The 25,260-nt window shown below is 38.3% G+C and overlaps 1 protein-coding gene across 16 annotated transcripts in view; it reads left to right on the top strand.

Moving 5' to 3' along the window:
- Positions 1-25,260, top strand: part of APBB2 (amyloid beta precursor protein binding family B member 2) — a 367,521-nt gene that overhangs the window by 106,654 nt on the left and 235,607 nt on the right. For 2 of the 16 annotated variants that reach the window (XM_087434230.1, XM_087434238.1), the window contains 2 exons: positions 5,257-5,346; positions 16,917-17,047. The exons of 10 other annotated variants lie outside the window; for them this stretch is intronic. The gene's annotated coding sequence lies outside the window, so the exon portion shown is untranslated. Of the gene's footprint in view, positions 1-2,411; positions 2,524-5,256; positions 5,347-16,916; positions 17,048-25,260 lie in introns of all 16 variants that reach the window. 4 more of the 16 variants (XM_087434233.1, XM_087434232.1, XM_087434234.1 and 1 more) reach the window with 4 other exon arrangements.

Below are 25,260 nucleotides of genomic sequence, written 5' to 3'. Positions count from 1 at the left end.
AACCCGCGAATAAGGAGGGCTGACTTTACCCGCAGTGCTACGTCATTTTATATAAGGCTCTTGAGCGGCGATGGGTTTTGGTATCCATGGGGGGTTCTTGGAACCCCCCCCCAGGAGATCGAGGGACGACTTTGAAAACTGTCGGGGGTACTTAAGTGTATTGGTGATTTCTTTTTGGAGTGGCAAATGCACAGTTTTAGGGAAAATTCAGAACCCTAAGCAACCTCCACATTTCTTTTTAACTTCCTTTTGTTCTCTCCCTTCATTTTTTTCTTAATCACAAATGTGTCTTCAAAGTCTTCCTTGTTTCAAGCATTTTATTTAATTATTTGAGGTAGTTTTCTAGAAACTTGAGTGTAATGTTGACAAAATGTAGATGCACCTGTGAAGGATTAGCCGTGGATTGTTTTAAAAAAAGTAAAAAATATGGGCCAGCCTGTAGCTTATCGGTTGAGTGCGCGCGCTCAGCTGCTGGTGGCCCGGGTTCGGATCCCGGGCGCGCACCAACACACCGCTTCTCCGGCCATGCTGAGGCCACGTCCCACATACAGCAACTAGAAGGATATGCAACTATGACATACAACTATCTACTGGGGCTTTGGGGGCAAAAAAAAGGAGGAGGATTGGCAATAGATGTTAGCTCGGAGCCAGTCTTCCTCAGCCAAAAGAGGAGGATTAGCACGGATGTTAGCTCAGGGCTGATCTTCCTCACACACACACACAAAAAAGAAGAAGTAAAAAATAGCTTCTCTTATATTATCCTATTTAAGGCATATATATATTTATTTTTATGTTAATACTAAAAGAGTAGTATATGCTACAAAGTGTTTGGTATTTTGTCTTTCCCACTTAACAATAAATAATGCATATCCAAGCTAATAAATATTTACCTACAATATCATTTTTAGTGAACAAGAAATAATTGGATTCTAGCTTTTTGTTTAATTTGAGGCTATCCTGGCTTTCAGTGAGAAAGGAGTATAAATAAATGAAATATGTGGTGTAGGTTTTTCAGTTGTGAGTAGAGAATAGAATAGAATTCACCTTCTATAATCTCTACTGTGTTTACTGTAACCAGACATGTTCTGAGTAGGAGACTTGCGGGACTAAATATGTTTTCAAAATTGTAAGTGTCACTGGCTACCAGGTACTGTGTATAAAGTGTTGTGTCTTTTTTGGTCCCTTTGTTATATTACAAGAGTGCGGGTGACATGTTCCTCCTGCTTAGCTGTCTTCATCAATATTTCTGTGCCCAAAGAAGGATTCTGCTTACATATTTCTCCCTCCCAAGAAACTCTGAATAACTCAGATGAGGTGGTGGGTACCGAAGGAGCATTTCATAGACTTTGGAATATAATTTATTGGAGCAAATTGAAATCCAGATTAATTGGAAGTGCAAAATGGTTTATAGACCTTTGCATGCTTTCTCAATTTGAAGTTCGTTTATTAAACCAGCATTTGTTGTGCAGCTACTGTGTGCCAGGTGCTGTGTTAGGAGCTCATTATTCAAAGATGAACGAGATATCCCCTTGCTTTCAAGGTACTTAATTTGAGTTTCAAATTCAGATTCAAATGACATTTATTCAGCAATACCATGTGACAAGCATTGGGCTAGATGTTCTTCAATAAGGTGTTTGATCACTAAAATTCAGTAGTGATATTTATTGACCCATCCCTTCCAAAATAAGTTATGCATAGAATTTTCTTTTTTTTTTTTTAAGATTTTATTTATTTATTTTTTCCCCCAAAGCCCCAGTAGATAGTTGTATGTCATAGCTGCACATCCTAGTTGCTGTATGTGGGACGCGGCCTCAGCATGGCCGGAGAAGCGGTGTACCGGTGCGCGCCTGGGATCCGAACCCGGGCCGCCAGCAGCGGAGCGCGTGCACTTAACCGCTAAGCCATGGGGCCGGCCCAGAATTTTCTAATCTTTGTTTTTTTTCTTGATATTTTCCTAAACTTTTGGTACCTGCTGTGACTTGTTAAGTTCAATTAACAATGGAAAAAAAAAAGTTAATAATTAACAAGCACTTAATGGATAAACTTATAACAATGATTTTAAAAACGTGTGTATATTTATACACATATATATGTTTTATATTTGGGAACTTGTATACGTATAATATGGTCATGATTTCTCCTTGCAGAATAATTCTTAGTTTACATGATCCAGTGAAATATACTAAGATTTCTTGGTATTTGCCCCTCAGACTGGCTCCACTGTCTGAAGAAGTGTGGAAGCCATAGCATTAAGTCACTAGATTTTCATAGTAATTCTTGGAGTAAGATTATTGAAACTCAGTGGGGAAGGTAACCTGCCCACATTCACACAGCTAGAAAATGTCTTGAGTTAGGATCCTAATTCCGATCCATCTAAGTTGAAAGCCCATGTACTATGTTTCTGATTCCAGTGAGTAGGTGAGGAAGGTAGACTGAAAAATGCCGTGGGCCTGTGGAAGAAGGGGCAGTCATTTCCTGAGTCCTCAGCAAATGTGTCCGATGCATTGAAGAGCTGGCATTGAAGTAAGTGTTGAGGGCTGAGTTAGAAGACAGAGAGAAAAGAGGAGAGTGAGTGGGGCTGTAGGAAAAGCATGTGCCAAGGCACAGAGGAATGGAAGCTTATGGCATGTTCAGAGAGTGGCGAGAACTCCATTGTGGCTGGGATACGGGGCACGTTAGAGAGCAGAGTAAGCGCTGAGATTGAAAAGCCTTGATGCCAGAGTGAGGAGGGCCACGTGTGTGCCACGCTAGAGACTTGGGGTTTCTAAGCAATATATAGCCATAAAGGTTTTAAGGTAAATTTCATAATTAGATGGGAGTTTTACAAAGAACACTTGGGCAGCAGCATGGAATATAAACTGAAAGAGAAAACTGGAGACTGGAGACCCAGGGCCACCATGTGATGTTGTGCAGATTGTTCACTGCACAAAGGTATGTGTGAGTGGTGGGTGGAGGGGACCAGTAACCGTCCAGCATGTTATTCACCAAGCTGTGTGCTCTTGGGCCTGGGCCTGCCTAGAGAGGGCATCTTTTTAAATTTACACAGTAAGATGCTCTACTTGCCCTTTAATTGCTTATCAGATAATAGGAGAGATTAGACAAATAAATAACCAGGTACCCTAAGACCTAAGAGTCTGGAGGTGGACATGGTGGTCTGTTTACGAACTAAGTGACCTTGGGCGTGTTCCCCATCCTCTCAAAGGCTATTTCCTCATCTTTAAAGGAGAATTGATAATAGGATCTAGCAGGACCCTGGCCAGAGCAGTTAAAGGGCATTGATAAGAGAAGGAGCTAGAAATGCGAGACGGTGAAATAATAGGTGTGGGACTGGAAACCACTGCTAGCAGTTGACCCTGAGAATGTGCTGGGAACTGTGTTAAGAGTTTTACATGTTCCGTCTTATTTAATTCTATATCAGTTCTAAGAGGTAGATGTTATTGCCCCATTTTACAGATTTTGACACTGAGGCTCAGGGAAGTTAAATAACTTGTCTAATGTTACACGTGTAGGGAGAGGCATAGTCAAGACTTGAATCCCAGTCTGTGTGATTCTCATGTTTATGCTCTTAACCACTGTGCTATGTCTAGAATTAATCTTTTCTATATGTTGAACTCCCTTAATACCTTACTTGAATCTCTCTGATAACATATTCTGATTTTATCTTTTATTATTTTTAATTTGAATTGGGTCATAGTTATTTACAGAATCTTTAATTTAATAGACTGTAAAATCCTGAGGACTGGGATCCAGTTTTATTCATTTTTTTTTTTTTGTCTTTCATAACCCTTTGCTTAATAAAATATGTGTTGATAAGATGAGTAATCCCTAAGATTTTTTCAGTCTCCTAAAATTCAATAATTTTTTGTTATATATGTAAAGCTTCAGTAGCAGTTATAGTCAAGTAGAACTTAAAAAGAGGGCACTGGATTTTAGTTTGATATCAAGATTGATCACTAAAGTTTTAGGAAATTCCTAATTGCCATTTTATCTGAAAAATAATTTGTGACTTGCTGTCAAAGACTGAAGCTGAGACTAAAGTGCACTTCTCGCAAGCACTTTTTGGAGGCTGTAAAGCTGTGCTGGCTGCTGCATTGCTGTGGCAGGTATAAAACTCAGATGGCTTAAATGATACTTTTGGGTCCATGAAAAGTGTTAACACTGTCATTCATGCAGGTAAGAACATCAGTTTGTAAAAATATGTGGAGCCCTGGTGCTGAAGGTCACTTCTTTTTTTTTTTGCTGGGAAAGATTCACCCTGAGCTAACATCTGTTGCCAATCTTCCTCTCTTTTTTTTTTCCCCTCCCCCAAAACCTCAGTACATAGTTGTATATTCTAATTGTAGGTCCTTCTAGTTCTTTTATGTGAGCTTAGGCCACAGCTTGGCTACTGACAGACGAGTTGGTGTAGTTCTGCAGCCGGGAACCAAACCCTGGCCACTGAAGCAGAGCGTGCTGAACTTGAACCATTAGGCCATCAGGGCTGGCTCTGAAGGTTGCTCTTTTATGGTTCCTACTGGAGTTAGATTTAAACAACAGATAGATATGCTTTCCTAGTTCAGGGCATGTTATCAGAGGCCCTGGGGTCAGACTGCCTGGATTTGCATCCCAGTTTCTCGGCTTATAAATGCTGTGACCCTTGGCAAGAAAACATCTGTAAAATGAGGATGGGTAAGAAAACAGGTTGTGATGATAGGTTAATGTGCCTGGTTCATTGGGAATTTGTTGTTGTTGGTAGTGCTGTCAGTTGATTCCAACTCCTAGGGAGTCTGTGTACAGCAGAGCAGAACCCTGCCTTGTCTTTTTGCGCCATCCTCTCACCTTCCGTCACTGCATCAGACAAGGCTCCACTGCTGTTCATAGGATTTTCATGGCCATTTTTTTCGGAAGTGGGGGCCAGGTCCTTCTCATTGGAAATTTAGGGGGAAAAATCTTCATCCAGATGGGAACCACTTTTGCTAAGATATGCTTTAAAGGAGGCTAAAATTGTGAGCTTGTAGGACAGAATTTGACACTTCAGTATTGTAGCCCATGTTTATTCCAGGATGACCCTTTGCTGTTTTTATACTAGAGTTCAGGTTCTCTTGTAACTACTGCATCTACTTCATGAACTCGAAGGAGGCAGGTTAGGCTTTGCTTCATGCTCTCTGTGCCTGAGGAGAGTATGAAATGATGGCTTTTAAGAAAATGGAAAATGTTATTCGAGATCAACATTGCCTCTGGGCTTTGAAAAACTCTGGTGTTTCTTTCATCTTCCAGGACAGTAGCACAAGTGAGCTGTGAGAAAGGAAACCAGGCCCTGGGGAAGTTTCATAGCTTGTCTTGCCACTCTTACTGGAAAAAAGGAAGGTAAGGGCCCGTAATAGCTCTCATAGCCTCAGTAGAGAGTGAGTTCAGGTGTGTGTGCTGGAAATGGGGCACAAGGGAGCTTCTCACTCCCACTGGCCACTGCTTGGCCTGAAGGGAAAGTGAAACAGCAGCAGAATGGGTCTCAGAACGTTTCTCTATGGCCAAAATAAGCTTATGCCTGTCTGTCAGAGTTTATTTTCTTTCATAAATTTAAAGTGGCACAAAGATTCATGATATTCTCTTTTGTGGTTTTATATCTTAGATTCCTAGGAGAGCAAGCAATTTGGATAAAAATACTCTTCAGACCCAATCTTGTAGTTTTTGACTGCTTAGTTTTGCACTTTAGAGTAAGTGCAAAGTTAGTCTGTCCATTCTTGACGGGGAAAACCAGGAGCTATCAATAAATGCTGAACTTAAAAACTATTTCCACAGTTATCTTCCCCCACTATGTGACCCCTGCAAAAAAGCTTCGGTCTCCTGTGAGCTGGTAATTCCTTAATACATGGGTACTTTGTTGGGGAAAATAAAATTGGATTGCATACCTTTCCCTTTTATTTGTGAACTAATTGTTGTTTTCCTGTATTTAAAAGCAGATGTTAACCTCTTCCTTTGATGTTCAGCAACAGACAGACTCCAGTTGTGTATTATACCCCTTGGCGCATATCTGTTGTTTGACCAAAGACCGGCTTTGGCAAATTAGATTTTGATGGTTACATTTTGGTCTGGAGCCACAGAATGGAATGGCAATTTATTCTTTCGTTCAACACACATTTATTGGGTTCCTTCCTGGTCTTTTACATAAATTGTTTTCAAATCTCAAAAATATCACAAAAACTTTGCAAATTAAATAGTGCTATCTCTGTTTTGTAGATAAGAAGAATAAGGCATGCAGAGTGATTAGGACTATTTTATAGATAAGAAAAATAAGGCAAAAAAAGTGATTAGAAAACTTGTTCCCGGTTACGTTGCTATGAAGTGGTTGCGGATTTGATATGGGATTTTTTGGCTGACCTCAAAGCTGTTACTATAGTGGGGCTGCCTTTTAAGAGAAGGTAAAGATGGAATTGGAGTAAAGATCTTGAGGAGTTGGAATCAAGAAAAAAGTGGTTAACCATGAGCTCCTCATTCATTCATTTACTCAACAGATACTGATTGAGTGCCTATTTTGTGCTAGATATGCTGCAAGGTACTGGAAATTCATTGGTGGGCAAGACATGATCAATCCTTCACCAGCTTCAAGGAGCAAACGGATTCAAGAATGAGTGTTTGCTCCTCCTAAAAGCTGCAGTGTCTTGGTTGGGAGAGCTTTTATAAATTTTTTTAAGATGTAGCAATTTTGACACCTTAACAAACGTGGATTAGTTTATTATTCTTTTACATCAGTATGTATACTCAGTCATCTGCAAATAAACAGAGGGATGGCTTCGCTAGAATACTTTGTAGTTGTACTCCTTGCTTGGGCTGCTTAGGACATGCGGAAATGGAGCTTGGAGTGAAACCGTATTGAGTTTTAAACAAAGTGTTGCGAACAAAAATATTAACAATTACCTGGCAAGGACTGTATCTAATTCATCTTGAGATTCCCCATTTTAGGTAGGAAGTACTTAGCACAGTGCCTGGCATGTAACAAGTACCCTGTAACTCGGATGGCTTGGCTCCGTGATGGAAAATAGAACAGGGAAGAAAGGAGAAAGGAAACTTGTAGGGAGGGGGATAAGTTAAGGTAATATCAAGGAGGAGTGTGAGGGTGGTAGTAAAATGAACCGATAAGTAAGCAAGGAGAGCACAGGACATATGATGGACTTAACCCCCATGTACAAACTGTTTTAATATCCAAGGCGGGGCAGAGCTGTGTTTAGGGAATCTGGAAATGCTGTTGGGTTTGGGTGCTTGAGAGAGACGCAGCCTTCTTTGGATCTTCTAATTTGACTGTTCTGATTTTCTGTTCACACATGAACTCTCTATGCCCCCTTTCCCACCATGGACTTTATTTCATTTTTTGAGACTTTTATTTATTTATTTATTTTTTAAATAATTTTATTTATTTATTTATTTTCCCCCAAAGCCCCAGTAGATAGTTGTATGTCATAGCTGCACATCCTTCTAGTCGCTGTATGTGGGATGCGGCCTCAGCATGGCTGGAGAAGCGGTGCCTCGGTGCCCGCCCGGGATCCAAACCCCAGCCGCCAGCAGTGGAGTGCGCACACCTAACCGCTAAGCCATGGGGCCGGCCCTATTTTTTGAGACTTTTAGCTTTTAAGTGCAGTATTTGGGTCTTTAATAAGTAGGGTGACCATACATGTCAGTTTGCTGGGATAATCCTGCCTATGCCTATTTTTGTTATTATTTTTGATAATGCTCTCTTTCAATATCAAGTATCCTGGTTTGGATGATAAGTTAAATGGCCATCCCACTAGTAAGGGAATTTGGTGGCATTCTGTATCTTTTTTTTAAAAAAAAAATCTTTAGAGCATCCAGACTGCTTTGATAAATTAACTTAATGTGAATGTAGTACCATGGGCTGGACCCGTGGCTTAGCGGTTAAGTGCTCGCGCTCCGCTGCTGGCGGCCGGGGGGTTCGGATCCGGGTGCGCACTGACGCACGCTTCTCAGGCCATCCTGAGGCTGCGTCCCACATACAGCAACTAGAAGGATGTGCAGCTATGACATACAGCTATCTACTGGGGCTTTGGGGAAAAAGAAATAAATAAATAAAATTATAAAAAAAAAAAAAGAATGTAGTACCAGTAAAATTACATATTAAACTAGTATCTGATCTCTTATAATAAGTAGAAAGAAGAGAAAATGGTGGTAGCTGAAAAGAATCAGATGTAGAGATGAATAAGTTGATTTCAACAAAAAGGACTTCAATTACAACTAATGGCTGGGATAGCCATCTGAGAAAGGGCATTTAAAGGTTATGATGATGATGGATATTGTTTAGGGAATGTAACATCCTTTGAGAAAGTCTTGTCATCATCGCTAGTTTTGTTCACTGTTTCCACAGCAGTGGTAATTTAATTCAGATGCCTTTTCATTAGTCCTCTAAGTAGAAAGCAAAATAATTTTTTAGAACAGATGTTTTATCAGAAGTTTAAAGAAATGGCTGGAGGGAAAATTGTTAAATTTAGATTCTTTCCCTTAAATCTTCTGTTAAATTTTGTCTTTTGTTGAAAATGGTGATAATATTTTAATCAAATGAGACATTCACATAGGGACTCCAAGGGCGTTAATAGCACGTATGTTGGGGTTTTTCTCTTAATAAATAGGGTTAAATTGGTTTTATAGTTCATATACGTGGATTTAAAGTATTTTATATAAACTAGTATTTTGTCCTATAGATATATGTAAAAGCTTTAGGTATTCAGGTAATGCTTGACAATTGCAGAATGAGAGTTGAGTGTAGGATTAAAATCATGCTTTTGTCCAGTATTTTCTATATCAATATTTTATGATATAGTGATGCATTTACCTTTAAGTCCCATAGTTTCTTGTTCCCTGTAGTGTTATCTTTTATAGGAGGATAGATTTCCAGAGTAGAGGGACTGTTTTTATACAATCCCAAAGTTCTGTTTGTTTTGTAATTAAATTCTGGTTCTGCCACTGGCTGTCTGTGGATGAGTTCTTTCTCTGAGCCTCAATTTTCTAGTCTATAAAATGGGAATAATGATGTCTGGTGCTTAGAGTTTAATAGGATGTTTATTCATTCCTGAATCTGGGATAAACACTAAACATATAACACAAAGGTTAGTGTTCTCCCAGGCTTGGGAATTAATAGCAGATACTAAGGATGGAGAGACATGTGTTATTGTTGGAAGGTGAAACTCAAAATAGTTAACAACCAGTTACTGGCCAGTCAGAATGAATGCTGACTGTAAACATTCTGGACGGTCATCACAGTGCTCACCCACTGAATATCAGCCTATATTGTCAGTATTGAGAAATGTGTGTTTAGCCCGTGATGATTTGCAAGGAAACCCATTGTGTCTCCTAGTTATAAATTGATACCTCCTTCTTTGAAATGATCAGGAAAGGACACCATCTTCATATGATGAGATGAACCTAGCCTTCATGCCTGGATTCCTGTCCCAAAGGTTCCCCTTTTCTTTGGGGACCTTGCTAATAATTGCAGTCAGCACTGTGATAGTTCTTTGGGGACTCTGCTTTCCCTTTTTCCACTCAATCCCTAGCCTGGAAACATGTCCTTAATTCCCTGTAGCAGATCAAGGTTGAGTTTATGACTTTTAACAAAACCCTGAGAGTCTCATAAAATTTGCAACTAGATAGGACAGGCCTAGACCCATCCTCACTGGGCCCTCTACAAGGCTTCCTCTCTGGCCTAGACCACCAACCCCCACTCCCAGAAGTTGGGACTGTATTTCTGGTTGTAGAATCCAGACATCAAAGACATTGAGGCCCTGGAGGAGGGAGGATTTCCCTTTTCCTTCTGCCAAGTCTTTCCTTCCTAGTTCCTGTTTATCTCAGACTCTGCCTCTTCCCAGGAAAATTGACATTGGGAAGTCCACCTCTCACAGGGCAGACCCTAACCCCTTTCCACAAGGGATGGGATGGCAATAGCGACAGCTGTCGGCAAGTCCAGTATCAGTACAAAACCTTCAATATAATCCTAGGAGGTTCTTTTCCTACGGCAGGGTTGAATTCGTTTAGCCATATTGGGCATATACCGATGTGGTTAAAAGTCTTCAAGAAATTGTTCTGTGATCACCTCACACCTATTAGATTGGCTGTCATCAAAAAAGACAAGAGATAACAAGTGTTGGTGAGGATGTAGAGAAAAAGGACCCTGTGCACTGTTGGTGGGAATGTAAATTGGTGCAGCCACTATGGAAAACAGTATGAAGATTCCTCAAAAAATTAAAAATAGAATGACCATATGATCCAGCAATTCCACTTGTGGGTATATCTCCAGAGGAAATGAAATCACTGTCTAGAAGAGATATCTGCTCTCCCATGTTTACTGCAGCATTATTTACAATAGCCAAGATATAGAAACAACATAAGTGTCCACCAACAGCTGAATGGATAAAGAAACTGTGATACACACACACACACACACACACACCCCCCACACACACAGTAACGGAGAGTTACTCAGCCATACAAAAGAAGGAAATCTTGCCATTTATGACAACATGAATGGACTTTGAGGGCATTATGCTAGGTGAAATAAGTCAGAGGGGGGATTACTGTATGATATCACTTAGATGTAGCATCTAAAAAACTCAAACTTAGAGAAACAGAACAGATTGGTGGTTGCTCGAGGCAAGGGGTAGGGAGTAGGGGAAATGGGTGAAGGTGGTCAAAAGGTACAAACTTCTAGTTATAAGATATATTCTGCGAATGTAAGGTATAGCGTGGTGACTAGTTAACAGTACTGTATTATGTATTTGAAAGTTGCTGAGAGAATAGATCTTAAAAGTTCTCACCATGAGAAAAGAAATTTGTATCTATGTGTGGTGATGGATGTTAACTAAACTTATAGTGGTGATCATTTTGTAATAGGTACATATATGAAATTATTATGATGTACACCTTAAACTAATACAATGTTGTATGTTAATTATATATCAATAAAACTAGAAAAAAAAAAAGAGATTGTTTTGTGTAGAGACTTTTTCTACCAACAGACTAAGGTAGTGCTCCCAACCTTAAGCTCAGAAATTTTATTAGGGAAGATGGAGGAACACAGGAAACCTAAGATCTAGTCCTGGTTTTGCCACCTGCTAGTTATGTGACCTTGAAGTACATAGGCACCTTTTCCTGGGGTCCTTATTTTCCTATCCATAAAATTATTTTCATGTCTAATATGATTTTTAAGGTCCTTGTCAATCAGAAATTCTATGAATCTATAATAACTCCTAAAAGTACACAGTACAATTTTTGAACAGATTGATACTGCCTGTATCTGATGATGGTGGTTACCATACTTAACACAGCCCTGGTTTGTGACTGGAGCTGTTTTGTGGAGACCCAGGCATCTGTTGCTGGAAAAGGTCATTCTTCCCATTGTTTGATCTTATATTATTCTATTGATAGGACAGGCTCCCAAGTCTCCCCTATGATTGTCTCACACAAAAAGTCCTGAATTTGGTCCACTGTCAGCCTGAATGTTAGTGATGATGCCACTCTATTTCAAATGTTGGATCCTCTGTGTGTCCAAATGCTAGCTTCCAACTTGCGATGCTCAATATACTACTTTGCAGGTTAATTATAAGTGTTTGTTGGTAACTTGGAGTGATTCACCCTTAAAATTTATTAAAAGAGAGACTATGTGCAGATTTTTCTATTTCTGCAAAAATGTCGTTGGCATTTTGGTAAACACTGCATTGAATCTGTGTATCATTTTCAGTAATATTGATGTCTTAACAATATTGTCTTCCAATCTCTGAACATAGATGTCTTTCCGTTTATTTGATTCTTTAATTTCTTTCAGACATATTTTTTTGATGCTATTATAAATAGAATTGTTGTCTTAATTTCCATTTTGCATTCTTCATTGTTAGTATATAGAAACACAATTACTTTTTGTGTCTTGGTTTTATATCCTGCAGATTTGCTGAGTTCATTTATTAGTTCTAACAGTTTTTTGTGGAATCTTGAGGGTTTTCTATATCTGTGATGGGTTTTCACATCATCTGTGAGCAGAGATAATTTTACTTCTTCCTTTCCAATTTGTATGCTCTTAATTTCTTTTTCTTGCCTAGTTGCTCTGGCTAGGACTTCCAGTACTGTGTTGAACAGAAGTAGCAAGAGTGGGCATCGTCGACTTGCTCTTGATCTTAAAGCCAAAGCTTTCAGCCTTCTGCCATTGAGCGTGTTGTTAGCTGTGGGCTTTTCATATATGGCCTTTATTTTGTTGAGGTAGTTTCCCTCTATTGCTAATTGTTGAGTGGTTTTATTATGAAAGGGTGTTGAATTTTATCAGATGTTTTTTCTGCATCAATTGAGGTGATCATGTGTTTTTTTTCCTTCATTCTTTTAATGTGGTATATTACAGTGATTGATTTTCTTATGTTGAACCATCCTTGCATTCCAGCAATAAAGTCCACTTTCAATAAGCTGTTGAATTCTGTTTCCTAGTATTTTGTTGAGAATTTTTCCATCAATATTCATAAGGGATAATGGTCTATAGTTTTTCTTTTTCTTGTAGAAAACTGGCTTTGGTATCTGTAATGCTGGCTTTATAGAATGAGTTTGCAAGTGTTCTTTCCTCTTCAGTTTTTTAAGAAGAGTTTGAGAAGGATTGATATTACTTCTTCTTTAAATGATTGGTAGAATTCACCAGTGAAGCTATCTGATCCTGGGCTTTTCTTTGTTGGGAGGTTTTTAATTACTGATCAATCTCATTACTAGTTATAGGTCTGATTTTCTTTCTTCATAATTCCATCTTGTTAAGTTCTGTGTTTTTAGAAATGTATTCATTTCATCTAGGTTATCAAATTTGTTGGCATACAATTGTTCATACTACTCTTTTATAATCCTTTTTATTTCTGAAATGTAATAATGTTCTTTCTTTTATTTCTGGTTTTAGTTGAGTCTTCTCTTTTTTTATTTAGTCTTGCTAAAGGTTTATCAATTTTATACATCTTTTTGAGGAACCTACTCTTGGTTTTGTTGATTTTTTTCTCAGAGGTTGGCATTTATGAATTTTATTTATAAGTCATTCATACACTAAGCAATTTTTTTGTGTGTGTGTGAGGAAGATCAGCCCTGAGCTAACATCCATTTCAGTTCTCCTCTTTTTGCTGAGGAATACTGGCCCTGAGCTAACATCCGTGCTGATCCTCCTCCACATTATGTGGGACCTCGCCACAGCACAGCCTGACAAGCTGTGCCTTGGTGCACGCCTGGGATCCGAACCCCGGGCCGCCAGCAGCGGAGCGCGCACTTAACCGCTACGCCTCAGGGCCGGCCCCAACACTAAGCAAATTGATATTATGTATCAGTTTAGTATTAGACCTCTGTATTTTGTTTTTGTCGTTTGGCAATGAATAAGACTCCTGTGCTTTACATATGTAGATGTATGACATCAGTGATTTTAAAATAATGAAGTTGACTGTTTCTGCCATTTTTTTCTTTTTGGGTGATGCTTTTGTCTCACTGCTCATTGTAGTTTGTTTTTATAATTTGTTACATTGTTGTGTTTCTCTCTCAGAGACAGGGTAGTGTCCCATGATTTGGTTGCCAACTGAAAAGTTCCTTATATTTTCTTTATGCTAAACTGCTAAAAGTTCCAGTGAGATTAATTAACTTTCATTATTATTTTAAATAAAAAGCCAATGTTATTCATAGAAATGGGTTAACTTAGGGAAGAAAGCTTAGAAGACTAGTAGATGGAAAATTCCAAATTTTAATCCTGTTTTTGTGAACCATAATGTTACATTCATAGACATGGACTTATTACCTCTCCCCATCCCACTCCCTCATGCAAATTGATGATGTTACCAAAATTCAATGAGTGGCCCTCTCTGTGAGCCAGTAGGCAGTTTCAGCATTACTTTCAAGAAAATGCGACTCAAAACAATTCATTTCAGGGGCTGGCCTGGTGGTGTAGTGGTTAAGTTTGCATGCTCTGCTCTGGCGGTCCGGGGTTCGCAGGTTCGGATCCTAGATGTGGACCTACATACCACTCATTAAGCCATGCTGTGGCAGCATCCAATATACAGAATAGAGGAAGATTGGCACAGATGTTAGCTCAGGGCCAATCTTCCTCACCAAAAAAACCCCAAAAAACAAAAAACAAAAAAACAATTAATTTCATAGCTTCTTTTATAGAGGAGTTGAAAATCTTGTTCAGGCTTCTTACTTTAATTTCTTCTTGATGATCCATTTGGACCGAATACTCTTAATCTCAGGGGCATGGTGAAGACTTGCCTTCTGTTGTGTGATGTCCTTGTTCCTTTCATTATCTGAATCCTTATATAGACCTTTTATTTGTGAATCAAATAATTTATTTCTTTAGGAGATTTCTATCAACTTTTCCATAGATTTGTTAGTTTCTTGTTATCTATATCATTACTAATGATCACTTTTATTTTACCAGTAGTTTCTTATATAGTTGCTTTATAATATATTCTATTTATTGATTCTAAGACACATCTTTCACATTTTAACATTCTTGAAATTTGGTATCTTGGAACTGCTGACATTTCACAACTATTATTGACAGCACTTTATTTTTACTTTTAGTATATAAAGTAGTGGGGCATCTTCCAATAGCACTTGGATTTATCGAAATGTTATTATTAATAATCATTGTAACAATTACTGTTAAACATATAATATTAAAATACTACTTTTACAATAGGATCTATAAATGACAATATAAACTTCAAGTTTTATAAAGAGTTTAGAGTGAAAAAAATCACTTATAAGCTCCAACTCTATGTACTTAAACAAGTATTTTTTTGTATTCCATTCTAATCTTTTTTCACATGTGTACATATTTTTATTTGGTTCTAGTTATATTATACATCTTATTTTGATCCTCTTATTTTTTACTATTATAGCTTAATTTTCCTCTGCTGCAAGCCTTCATATATGTCATTTTTAATAGCACCATAATCTATCCAGTGCTTGACCATAATAAAACAGCACATTGCCCAATTGTTGAAAATTCAGAATGTTGCCATTTTCCTATTATGAATAGTGCTTCATTGAATACTTCTTTTGCATATTTTTTGATCATTAATTTTGACCATTTTCTTAATGAAGTATAACTTTGTAGAAACCTCCTGTACTTTGTTTTGTTGTCAAGAATCAATCTTTGTATTCAGATAAATCACCAAAGACCTACTATTGTAGCACTATTCATTCATTTATTTATTCATCATCAACAATATGTTGGATTAGTATGTATTCAATAGGTGCCAAGAGTTAAGTTTTAAAAGTTCAATAGGGCACCCCTCTGACTTCTAATATCTCATATTCTGGTGGGAGACTCAGACTGGTAGAAAGTAAATACTGCAGAATGATGAGCAATGTTGGAAAGATATGGTAAACTTTCTTAGATGTGTGAAATTGCCTTTGACGGCATTGTTGATTGGCATCCTTAATGATGTAAGAGGTGTGGACATATTTATGTGACATAGAATTAAAAAAAAAATAATGTGTATAATAGGCTTGCTAATATGACAGAAAATGGCCCTATCTGACCTAGGCAAGCTCTTTTCCTTCAAGTCTAAACCTTTCCAGGAGGTCTGTGATCCAGTGTTCATCCAGAGTTCCATGTGTTATGTTTCTCCAATATGCTAAACTCCGTGTTGCCAGTAACTGTGTCACGTGCCTCATTCCTATTCCACATCTATTACAAACTTCTGTGTTTGTAGTAAGTGTTGAAATGTTGGTGGTTCATTTGACTTGCTCTCAGTTACTTCTTTTTCAAATGAGTGACAATATTTCACCATTTTATACTTTCCTTAGAACTTCATTGACTAGCAATTTACATCCTGTGATATTGGTGAAATCAATGCCATTTTAATTACATCTTATCATATTTGTTTAGATAAAAAAATCAGATTAAGAAGGTGTTTGAGAGATTATATCATCCAATAGAGATCTTTATAGTAAAAGTTTAAAAATCTACTACTTTTTTTTTTTTTTTTAATAATTTCATTTATTTATTTTTTTCCCCCCAAAGCCCCAGTAGATAGTTGTATGTCATAGCTGCACATCCTTCTAGTTGCTGTATGTGGGATGCGGCCTCAGCATGGCCGGAGAAGCGGTGCGTCGGTGCGCGCCCGGGATCGAACCCAGGCCGCCAGCAGCGGAGCGCGCGCACTTAACCGCTAAGCCACGGGGCCGGCCCAAAAATCTACTACTTTTGAAGGTTAGAAGCTGAACCTATACAGGACAAAATAAAATCCTTCTGTGTAAATTTCTGGATGATCTCTTAAGCCATTGTAGGGGGAAAAAAACAAAGAAATATTTCTATATACCTAAATATTAATTCAGGCTTTGGATACAATGAGTCTGTTTTGGAAGTAGCTATTCAGAGTTCCACCGTTTTGAAGTTCATGAGCTAGCTATGAATTTGCTTCCATTATACTTGTGCGTGAGAAACTGACCCTTATTTTTAAATTTCTCGAAAAGGTGATCTTGGAAACAGCTTTTGAGACTGATTTCTGGGGATTCACCCTCCCCCCCGCCCCACTTTTTCTCTTTGCATTTCTGAAACCTAAGTAGCAGAATTGTGCCTTGTTCTTTACAGAGCTGTGGTGATTAGATTGCATATTTACTTTGATACACACACATATCACTGTGTGGAATCACTGTCCGTTGTGATCCCCAAATGAAACAAGAAGGAGGGATCTGGGATTGACTGAGATAAATTTGTCTCAACTTTTCAAAACACTGAGTGAGCCCGGTATAATTCACTTGGACAACTGTGGAATGGAACTCTTGTTTTAGCGGCCATTAGCTATTTCATGGGAACTGACGGCACAGAAGGATAATATATATGGTAAAGATGATTTGGCAGTTGATAGAATTTGAAGTAGCATTTACATCACCAACTGAATTTTAATTTTTAATTTTAATTTTTTCCCAAGGTGATTTGTATCCTGACTTCTGTGACTGAGGGATTGATCTCTTGGCAAGTCGTTATGAAATAACACCACAGAATGGGAAATTATATGCGTACATCAGGGTCTGCATTTATTTTGTAAGCCTTCTTTACGGGGTGTGTATAATCTTGTTCTGCACAACTAACAAAAACCATAGTTGTACTTTGTCATGAATTTAACTAGCTGTAGTTTGTCATGAAAGACTTCCTCAGTTTCCAGAAACAATGGGCACCACAGAGAGAGGCTCTCTTTGCATCCACATTTGTATTAATGTCATTACTGCATTTGACTCTTTTATGAAGCCCTTTTGGTCACATCAACAGTTTGTTCTAAGCTATCTATCTTATCTTCTAGCTTCGTCTGCAAAATCTATGTGGTTAGCCTGAAACATATGCAGATAAATTGCCTAGGGTTCAGCTCTCTCAAACTTGGAACTAAATATGCTGTAGTACGCTGAACTCATGGATGCAGCTTTTCAGCAATATTGATATTTCTACAGTTGAATATAAATCTTTGGATGCCTTGATTTGCATTTTCATATTCATGTTCAGTTCTTGACCACTGGTTTTCAAATGGCTTCATCTCTCAGAAAGCTCTGATTGAAGGAGAAAGACAAAATTGTTCTTTTTCACCCACTGCTCTTCTGCCCACTCACAACAAGAAGAATCGTGAGCGTGAGTCTTTTGCCAGATGTAAATAGTGGCAACTCCCGGTTCACAAACTGATTACATTCTCAGGGCTTGTTGTAAAGTCAGTTGGTGGTTTTGAACTTGGAATCTGTTTTCTAATGGGAGAAAGCCACTCAAAGAGTAGATGAGCCTATTGAAACTTCTTTAACTCATAGCATTCCAGCTGCATAGTTTTATTTGTACCTTAAAACTTAGCCTTCCCCCATGTTTCCCTGTGGAAAAATGTCTTTGGTTCTGCTTTGGTATCTAAAGGAACATAAATGTTTCATTCTTAAATTCAGTAGACAGCCACCTCTCTCTGCCTGTGTATCCTGGGGCAGTATATTAGGTAAGGTTCTTAGATAGAAGCAATGGAAACTGGTTGCATCTTTCTTTCTTTCTTTCTTTTTTTTTTTTTTGTGAGGAAGATTCGCCCTGAGCTAACATCTGTTGGCAATCTTCCTCTTCTTTATTTTTGGCTTGAGGAAGATTAACCCTGAGCTAACATCTATGCCAGTCTTCCTCTATTTTTGTATGCGAGATGCCTCCACAGCATGTCTAATGAGTGGAGTAGGTCCGTGCCCAGGATCTGAACCTGTGAACCTGGGCCACGGAAGCAAAGCATGTGGAACTTTAACACTCGGCCACGAGGTCGGCCCCTGGCTGCATCTTTAAAGCAGAGTAGTAATTTATTGAGAAGATATTGGGTAGTTTCTGAAATTGCTGGAAGTTGGAAATAGGGCAGGAGCAAGTAGAGACTATACAGCCAGATTCATAGCCAAGGTCATATGATATGATTAGTTCTATGTGGGGTGGCCTTTGTTGCTGAGCACTGGACCATATACTGTTTCACACTGACCACACCATTGGGACCAGGCACTGCTACCAACTCTGTCACCTCAGCCTTTGCTGCCTCTGGGCACTGGATATTGTTGCCATTGCCTTCACCCATGATAATTTCCCCCTGTGCCTGCCTGTGTGTGCAGCTCTAGGTTCAGGGTTGGCCATGGCTAAGTCATGTGCCCATGCCTTAGCTGCAAGGGAGTCTGGGAAGGTGAATGTCCAGCCATTTTTGCCGTTATGTTGGTAGGTGTGGCTCTCATCAATACTCACATGACGAGGAATTCCCCAAATACAGGAAGGGAGTTCAGATGCTGGGTGTTCTCCATCCTTCTCCTCTTTATAAGGGCAAATTTCATGATAAGCAGCCACAGTAGGGGCTCTGGTGGAAGGGAAGTGGTCAACATGTTTATCCATCTGAAGCTGCAGGTAATGAACTCTATGATAACAAAGATGGCTGATTCTTCCTTTTGCACTGTTGTCCAGGGACCCTTTCACTGTGTGTTAACTAAAGCTGGAGGTGTGACTTGATGATTTAGGCATATTTGACATCTCACAGTGTGTTTCCTACTGCTTTAAAATAAAATGCATTAAATTGAATTTTAACAATTTGATTAACTAAGAGGAGCAGATTAAGACTTATCTGTTTCCTTATTTATAGTATAAAATGAAATTTTACATTATCAGTTTGTCTTACATGGTTGGGCGGTTTATATATTTTATTGATCAGTTTCTACCTTGTTTAAAATTTTTATTTGCAATAATACACATATATAGCTTACAAATTCCTGTCTGCTTGTTTGCATTGTCATTTTCCATTTCTCAGAGGCAACTACTTTCAATTCTGTTAGCTCTTCTTCTGATACTTACTTCCATATACCTAATTAATATGTTTACGTTGGTATTTCTTAAATTAAAAAAAATTTTAGACATTAAACATTGAATTCCTATTAAGGAAGATAAGGAATTAGCTCTCTTTTATTCTCCTTCGCTCAAATACTTGCCCTTCACTCTCCAAGATGGTTATATCTCAATTTGTTTTCCCTGTAAATATTTTTCAGAGCTGAGCTATGCAGTGCACTATGATTTTATTTTCTTTCTTGTACAACGTATTAAAACATTGCTTTTTTGCTTCATATTCTATTTATGTACTACTTATTCATCCCCAAATTCTCAGATAAGGTCAAACACAATGGCTTGTCTCTCAGTTCTTTTATTTGTGTGTATATGTATGTGACATGTTTCCTGGAGCCTTCTGCTTGCCTGTTCCACTCTGGACTGTTACTTCTTGGGGCCTTATGCACAGCTGTTGACCTGGAATTACTATCATGTTGGGAATTCTTGATTGACCTGTTTACTAGATGGCATCTCTCTTGGTTTCATCTCTCTTCTGGGGAGGCACATTGCCCGGTTGCTTCTTGAGAAAGAGTGTGCATGATGTAATTTTTTTGAGATCTGGCATGTGTGAAAATACCATTTTAGTCACTTCTCACATAATGATTGATATAGAATTTAAAGTTGGAAATTATTTTCCCTGAGAGTTTTGGAGGCCCTGTTCCGTTTTCTTCTGCTTCCAATTTTGTTATTGAATTGTTGGATGCTTTCCTGATTCTAGTTACCTTTATATGTGACTTTTTTTGGAGTGGGGGAAGCTTTCAGAGACTTTTTTTTAATCCCCTGATGTTCTGAGGTTTCGTCATAATGTGCCTTGGTGTGTAACTTTTTTCATTCTTTGGAAAGATTTTGCAGGGGGTAGTGGAGGATAATTTTCTTCCCACTGTTTTCTATGTTCTCCCTTTTGTGGAACTCTTATTTGTCAAATACTGGAACTTTTGTATTTTTCCTCTAACTCACTTATTAAAAAAAATTCCTGATCTCTGTCCTTATATCTTTTTGTTGTTCTCTTGGTGAACATTTACCTCTATTATCTTCTAACCTTTCTATGGATTTTTTATTTCTATGATCATAATATTAATTTCTAGGAGATCTTTCTTGTTCTCACAACATTTCTATTTTATAGCATCCTATTCTTTCTTGCTTTATGGGTATAATATCTTTTACCGCCTTGAAGTTATTAATCATGTGGATATGAAGTTTTTTCCTGCTCCCCACACTGACTGTTTCCTCCTAAAGTTCCTGTCTGTCCTGTTAGACTCTTCATCGCATGTCTGGTGGTCATTTGCTGTCCATTTTTATTTATGTGGAGGCACTGACAACTGATTGGAAGCTCTCTCTGCATGAGCAAGTTGACAGGCTTTCTCTTATCAACTGGTGGCCTTACCAGAGAATGACTTCCTCTTTTTGGAAGCCCCCATTCTCCCTAGTTTTGGTAACTGTAGATCTCTTTTCTTAGGCTGGTTAGTTTCTCCAGAAAAGTTTTCCAGTCTCCTACCTGGCCAGTGCTCTAGGAACCCAGCAAAGGAAGGGGCTGTGGGTGTCTCCCTTCAGAGTGTGCACTTTCGTTCTGTCCTCTGTTTCAGTATGGTGCCTCCACCTGGTCACTATTCCTAGTATCCCTGAGTCCAGACCTTCTCAGTTTTAACCTTTGCAAAGAGCAAATCTGAGATGGAAGGAGAGACACTTGACAAGATTTGTGGCTAAGGAAGGATCTGGAGGTTTACTCTTTATAACGTCTTACAAACAATCTTCCAGTTGTCAATGCCACCTCCACACTGCCCTCTCCCTCCAACTCCCACTTTAGATGTATCTGTGCCTGAACTTGCACTTTCCTAAGGTTCTGTGCCCCATATTGGCTTGCTTCTTCCAGACAGTTCTGTCTGTAGGCATTTAAATTTTGTCTGTCCCGGCTTTGAAAATTCACTCATCACTGGTCCATCTGCTTTCCATTTTCGAGAAGTTTTTTCCATTAATTTTCTCCCTTCCACTCTCTTTCTTCTGGTGAGCTTATCTCTCCCTCTTGCTTAGTGTCATTTAGAGGAGTTTTGGAGGGAATGGAGTTAAGCATATGATTGTAATTTACCACATACAACTGAAAATCCCTAATAATGAACTTTTGAGATTTGTTTTTTCAATTTGGATACGTGATTCTCTGGTCCATTAAAGAAGAGTTAATTTGGTTACTCTAGGATGTATTCCATTTACTACACTTTTCAGTTTCATTCAAAGATTGTTACTCTCACTCTCAAAATGAAAAAGGTATCACCCTTTCTTGATTTGAGTACATAATAGGAGAAAAGTCCATTATCTCTAAGTTATAAATTCCAAGTCTGACCTCAAACCCAGTCACAAGAATAACATACAATTTTCAACATTACAAGGAAATGACTTTCATCCTCTGGGGTTTTGCATGGCCATAATTCCAGTTGGGTCAAGATTTCTTAGATTTCCTACTAGTTTGACTTGAGTTGTGTCCAAGCTGGAAAAACATTCTTTTCTAAGAACCATTCTGTCCAGTGGTCCCAGTTGTATTCTGTGGGATACTGAGTTTCTTTGAGGCATCGCTATAGATTCTATAGAAGAATATCAGGCCATGACATCCTTCTCCATTCCTAGGATAAAATCACTTAGAGTCTCTCTTGCAAAATGGTTTTCTAATGTGCCAAAAACTTACATTATTGAACATGTAAACACCACAGCAGAATCAGGACCAAATATGATCTTTCTTGCAACGTTTTCCTTAAATTTTATTAGTATTCCAATTTTTTTTCTTTGTTCTGTGAGGAAGATCAGCCCTTAGCTAACATCTGATGCCAGTCCTCCTCTTTTTTGGCTGAGGAAGATTGGCCCTGAGCTAACATCCATGCCCATCTTCCTCTACTTTATATGGGACACCGCCACAGCATGGCTTGACAAGTGGTGCGTCGTGTGCACCCTCGATCCGAATCTGCGAACCCCAGGCTATCGAAGGGGAGTGCGTGCACTTAACCGCTTGTGCCACCAGGCCAGCCCCTGGAGAACTCCAATTTTAATAGTAATAACTGATTATTATTTTTTTTACAATGTTTAATTTATTATTGAGGTATATCAAAGATTACTGTAAATTTACTATGGGCCTTATTCAACCATTATAAAGCAAAGGAGAAGCCAATTCAGATTTTAAACGTTTTGTGTCTTGCAGGGTTTGAATGAATATGTGGGAATCTGATCTGATTCCTAACCTAGAATTTACAGAATCTTTTTTTTAAAAAATAATGTTTAACTTTACGTGGTAGAATTAGTGTTTTTCTGTTTCAGACCCCTCATGTTCCTTGTTGATAAATCAAAATTGAGAGTATGGAGAGGTTCTGAGAGGAAACATTTCTGTTTGAAGGTTCCTGTGTTCATCTTGATAGATAAAGAGTACCGGGCGTCTGTTTTATGCTAAAGCTTACTAGAAGTATCACTGTCTCTGAGCGACAAGCAGAAAGTATTAAGGAAGGATTGTCCTTAAAACCAAAAATAGATGCTTTTTCTCATTATCATAACTCAAAAGATCATCTATTTTAATGAGATGGACGCATCCCTTGTGGTTTCAAAGATTTAATGATCAGCTTATTTAATGCAGAGCTTGGAGAAAAATAGCTCTGGTAAGATAGATAATGGAAATTTTACTGAAAGCTAAAATAACAATAACTTTGTTCTTTTTCTTGCTGCAAATCTTTTCACCTCTTCTTTTATTTATTATTTTTGATGATTCTTAAAGGGATTCACCTGTCTTATTTTAACATGTTGGTACATTTACACATTTCTCACTGTATTCTAACTTTAAAAGATCATCACCCGGGGAGAAAAAATTATTTGCAAGAAGATTTGGATGTGTCAGGATTTAGGTATACTGTGTATAATCTAAGTTGCTTTAGACAACCCTGCAAAGTATTGTGTGTGAATGTGTTGGCAGTTGGAAGGAGAAAAATTGCTTCTTTGCTGATTTTAGAAAGTTCTGCCTATGTTCTGGAAAGTGGAGCAGGGGAAAATAAAGAGAAGAAAGTAGAAGTAATTTAAGGAAAATAAGATAATATACATGAAAGTGACTTGTAAACTGCTAAGTAACATAAAGATGTTAGTTACTATTATTGCAAGAGTTTAACTTGAAGTGAGAAAAAGGATCCACCAAGATTCAGTAAAGAAAAATGGGAAGAAGAGAAAAGAAATAACTTGGATAGGAAAAACTTCAGGAAGAAACAAAGTGGAAATATCATAAACGAGGAGTTTTACATCCTAGTTTCTTTATCTGAAAATGCAGTAGTACTGCTTCTACTTCCTATTTAAGCAGTTAGGTTAAAAACATTTTATTTATTAACCGAAAGGAAAGTTCTGTCGAAAATAATTTGGGAAAAGAATCTTGTCATGTGAAGTGGTGAGAGTTGGATAGAAACCACTAGGCAGATGAGTTTCTCAGCTCTAAATAAAGATCTGTGTGTCACAGGGGGTCATGTACCGTGTTCCCACTTAAGTAAGGTTTAATTTACATTTGTTGATATCATCCGAGCCTTTCATTTTGTTCTCATTCATACCTTTGCAAGGTAAGTATCCTTAACCCATTTTACAGATGAGACAAAGAAGGCTAATTAACTTAACTTGCCCACAGCCACTTACTTATCTGGTGGCAAAGCCCTCCCTTCTCCAGGTTTTGAGTTTATTCCCACATTTCCACAGATACTTCACATCAGAGCAATTGATTCTGTTGTGTTTCTGGGTATTCAGCTTATTGGATTTCTCTGAAAGAACTCCTTGTTCAATAACAGTGGTCACTTACAAATAACACCCCCAGGCCACGTTTTAGGCTTGGTTGTGTTTGTACAGAATGACTTCAAATTGAGTCCTACTTAAGGAATACTATTTGACTTCTCTAATAACCAAGGAATAAGCAAAAAAAGACATCTCAACTGCCTAAGTATGGGTTCAGAGTCTGCTCTATGCCCTTCGGACCTTTTCTGGAGCTTAGTATTTTAAGTCGAGTTCTCTTATACTTTTTAAATTTTATTTGGTTTTCAAAATCATAGCTGACTTGAAGAAGGGAAAGGTTGGTACTCTGACAGTGAGAAGACTCAACTCTTGAGGGTAAGGGAGAGGAGATAACCAAACTATGAAAGGCAGACAAAATATTTCCCAAAGCATAGCAATCAGTGGCATTTGAGTGGAGGAGCAAACAGCACTCTGTGCCTTGGAAGGTTGTCTTGCCACTGGCCTTGAAAGGCAGGTGTGGTCTGGTTACCAGCAGTGCACACATAAAGCCAGTCTTACACCCTGTGCCTCTCTTCCTTCAATTTATCTTCCACTCAGATCCAGACTCTACTTGGTTCTAGACCTGGATCTGTAACTTGGATTTCCCCTTGTGCTCTCCAAAGTGTATTTATATCTGTGCTTTCCTGTATGTTTGAGCTTCACCAGTCTCTTCCTTTTGATTCTCAGTGTCCTGTTGCTGTGTGGTAGGAACTCCCCACCCAGCTCTCATCATGGTGATGGAAACCCGACTTCTGCCTGGTGTCCACTGGGCCAGCTCCTTTTCCTCAGAGTTAGTTTTCTCATGTTCTAACAGGGCAAGATAATCGACAGTCATATTGATGATCTCGTGTCACCAAACAAAGATTAATCATATTCTGGATTGTCTGGGAAGGCATGATCTTTTAGAAAAAAATTAATCCACTATGGTTGAAATTAAACCCATTTTATTACTTAGATGGGTAGTCCTTCAACTGTTATGAAAATCTTGATCCTTCTCAATATCTTACTCCTTGAGGTTTCTAAAAAGCAGACATTATACAGTATTAAAACTGCAGAGTGCTGCAGAGAATTATAATTTAAGGAGTTATAGTATACTATTTCAAAGAGCATAACCGACTTTTTTAGTAGCTTGCACCAGCTTTCATATCAAAAAAATG

This window comes from Ceratotherium simum, chromosome 8, assembly GCF_057802395.1.
Source record: "Ceratotherium simum simum isolate JZ-2026a chromosome 8, ASM5780239v1, whole genome shotgun sequence".
Lineage (NCBI taxonomy): Eukaryota > Metazoa > Chordata > Mammalia > Perissodactyla > Rhinocerotidae > Ceratotherium > Ceratotherium simum.
Note: the sequence above shows the minus strand (reverse complement) of the source record. Positions and strands in the feature narration are given on the sequence as shown.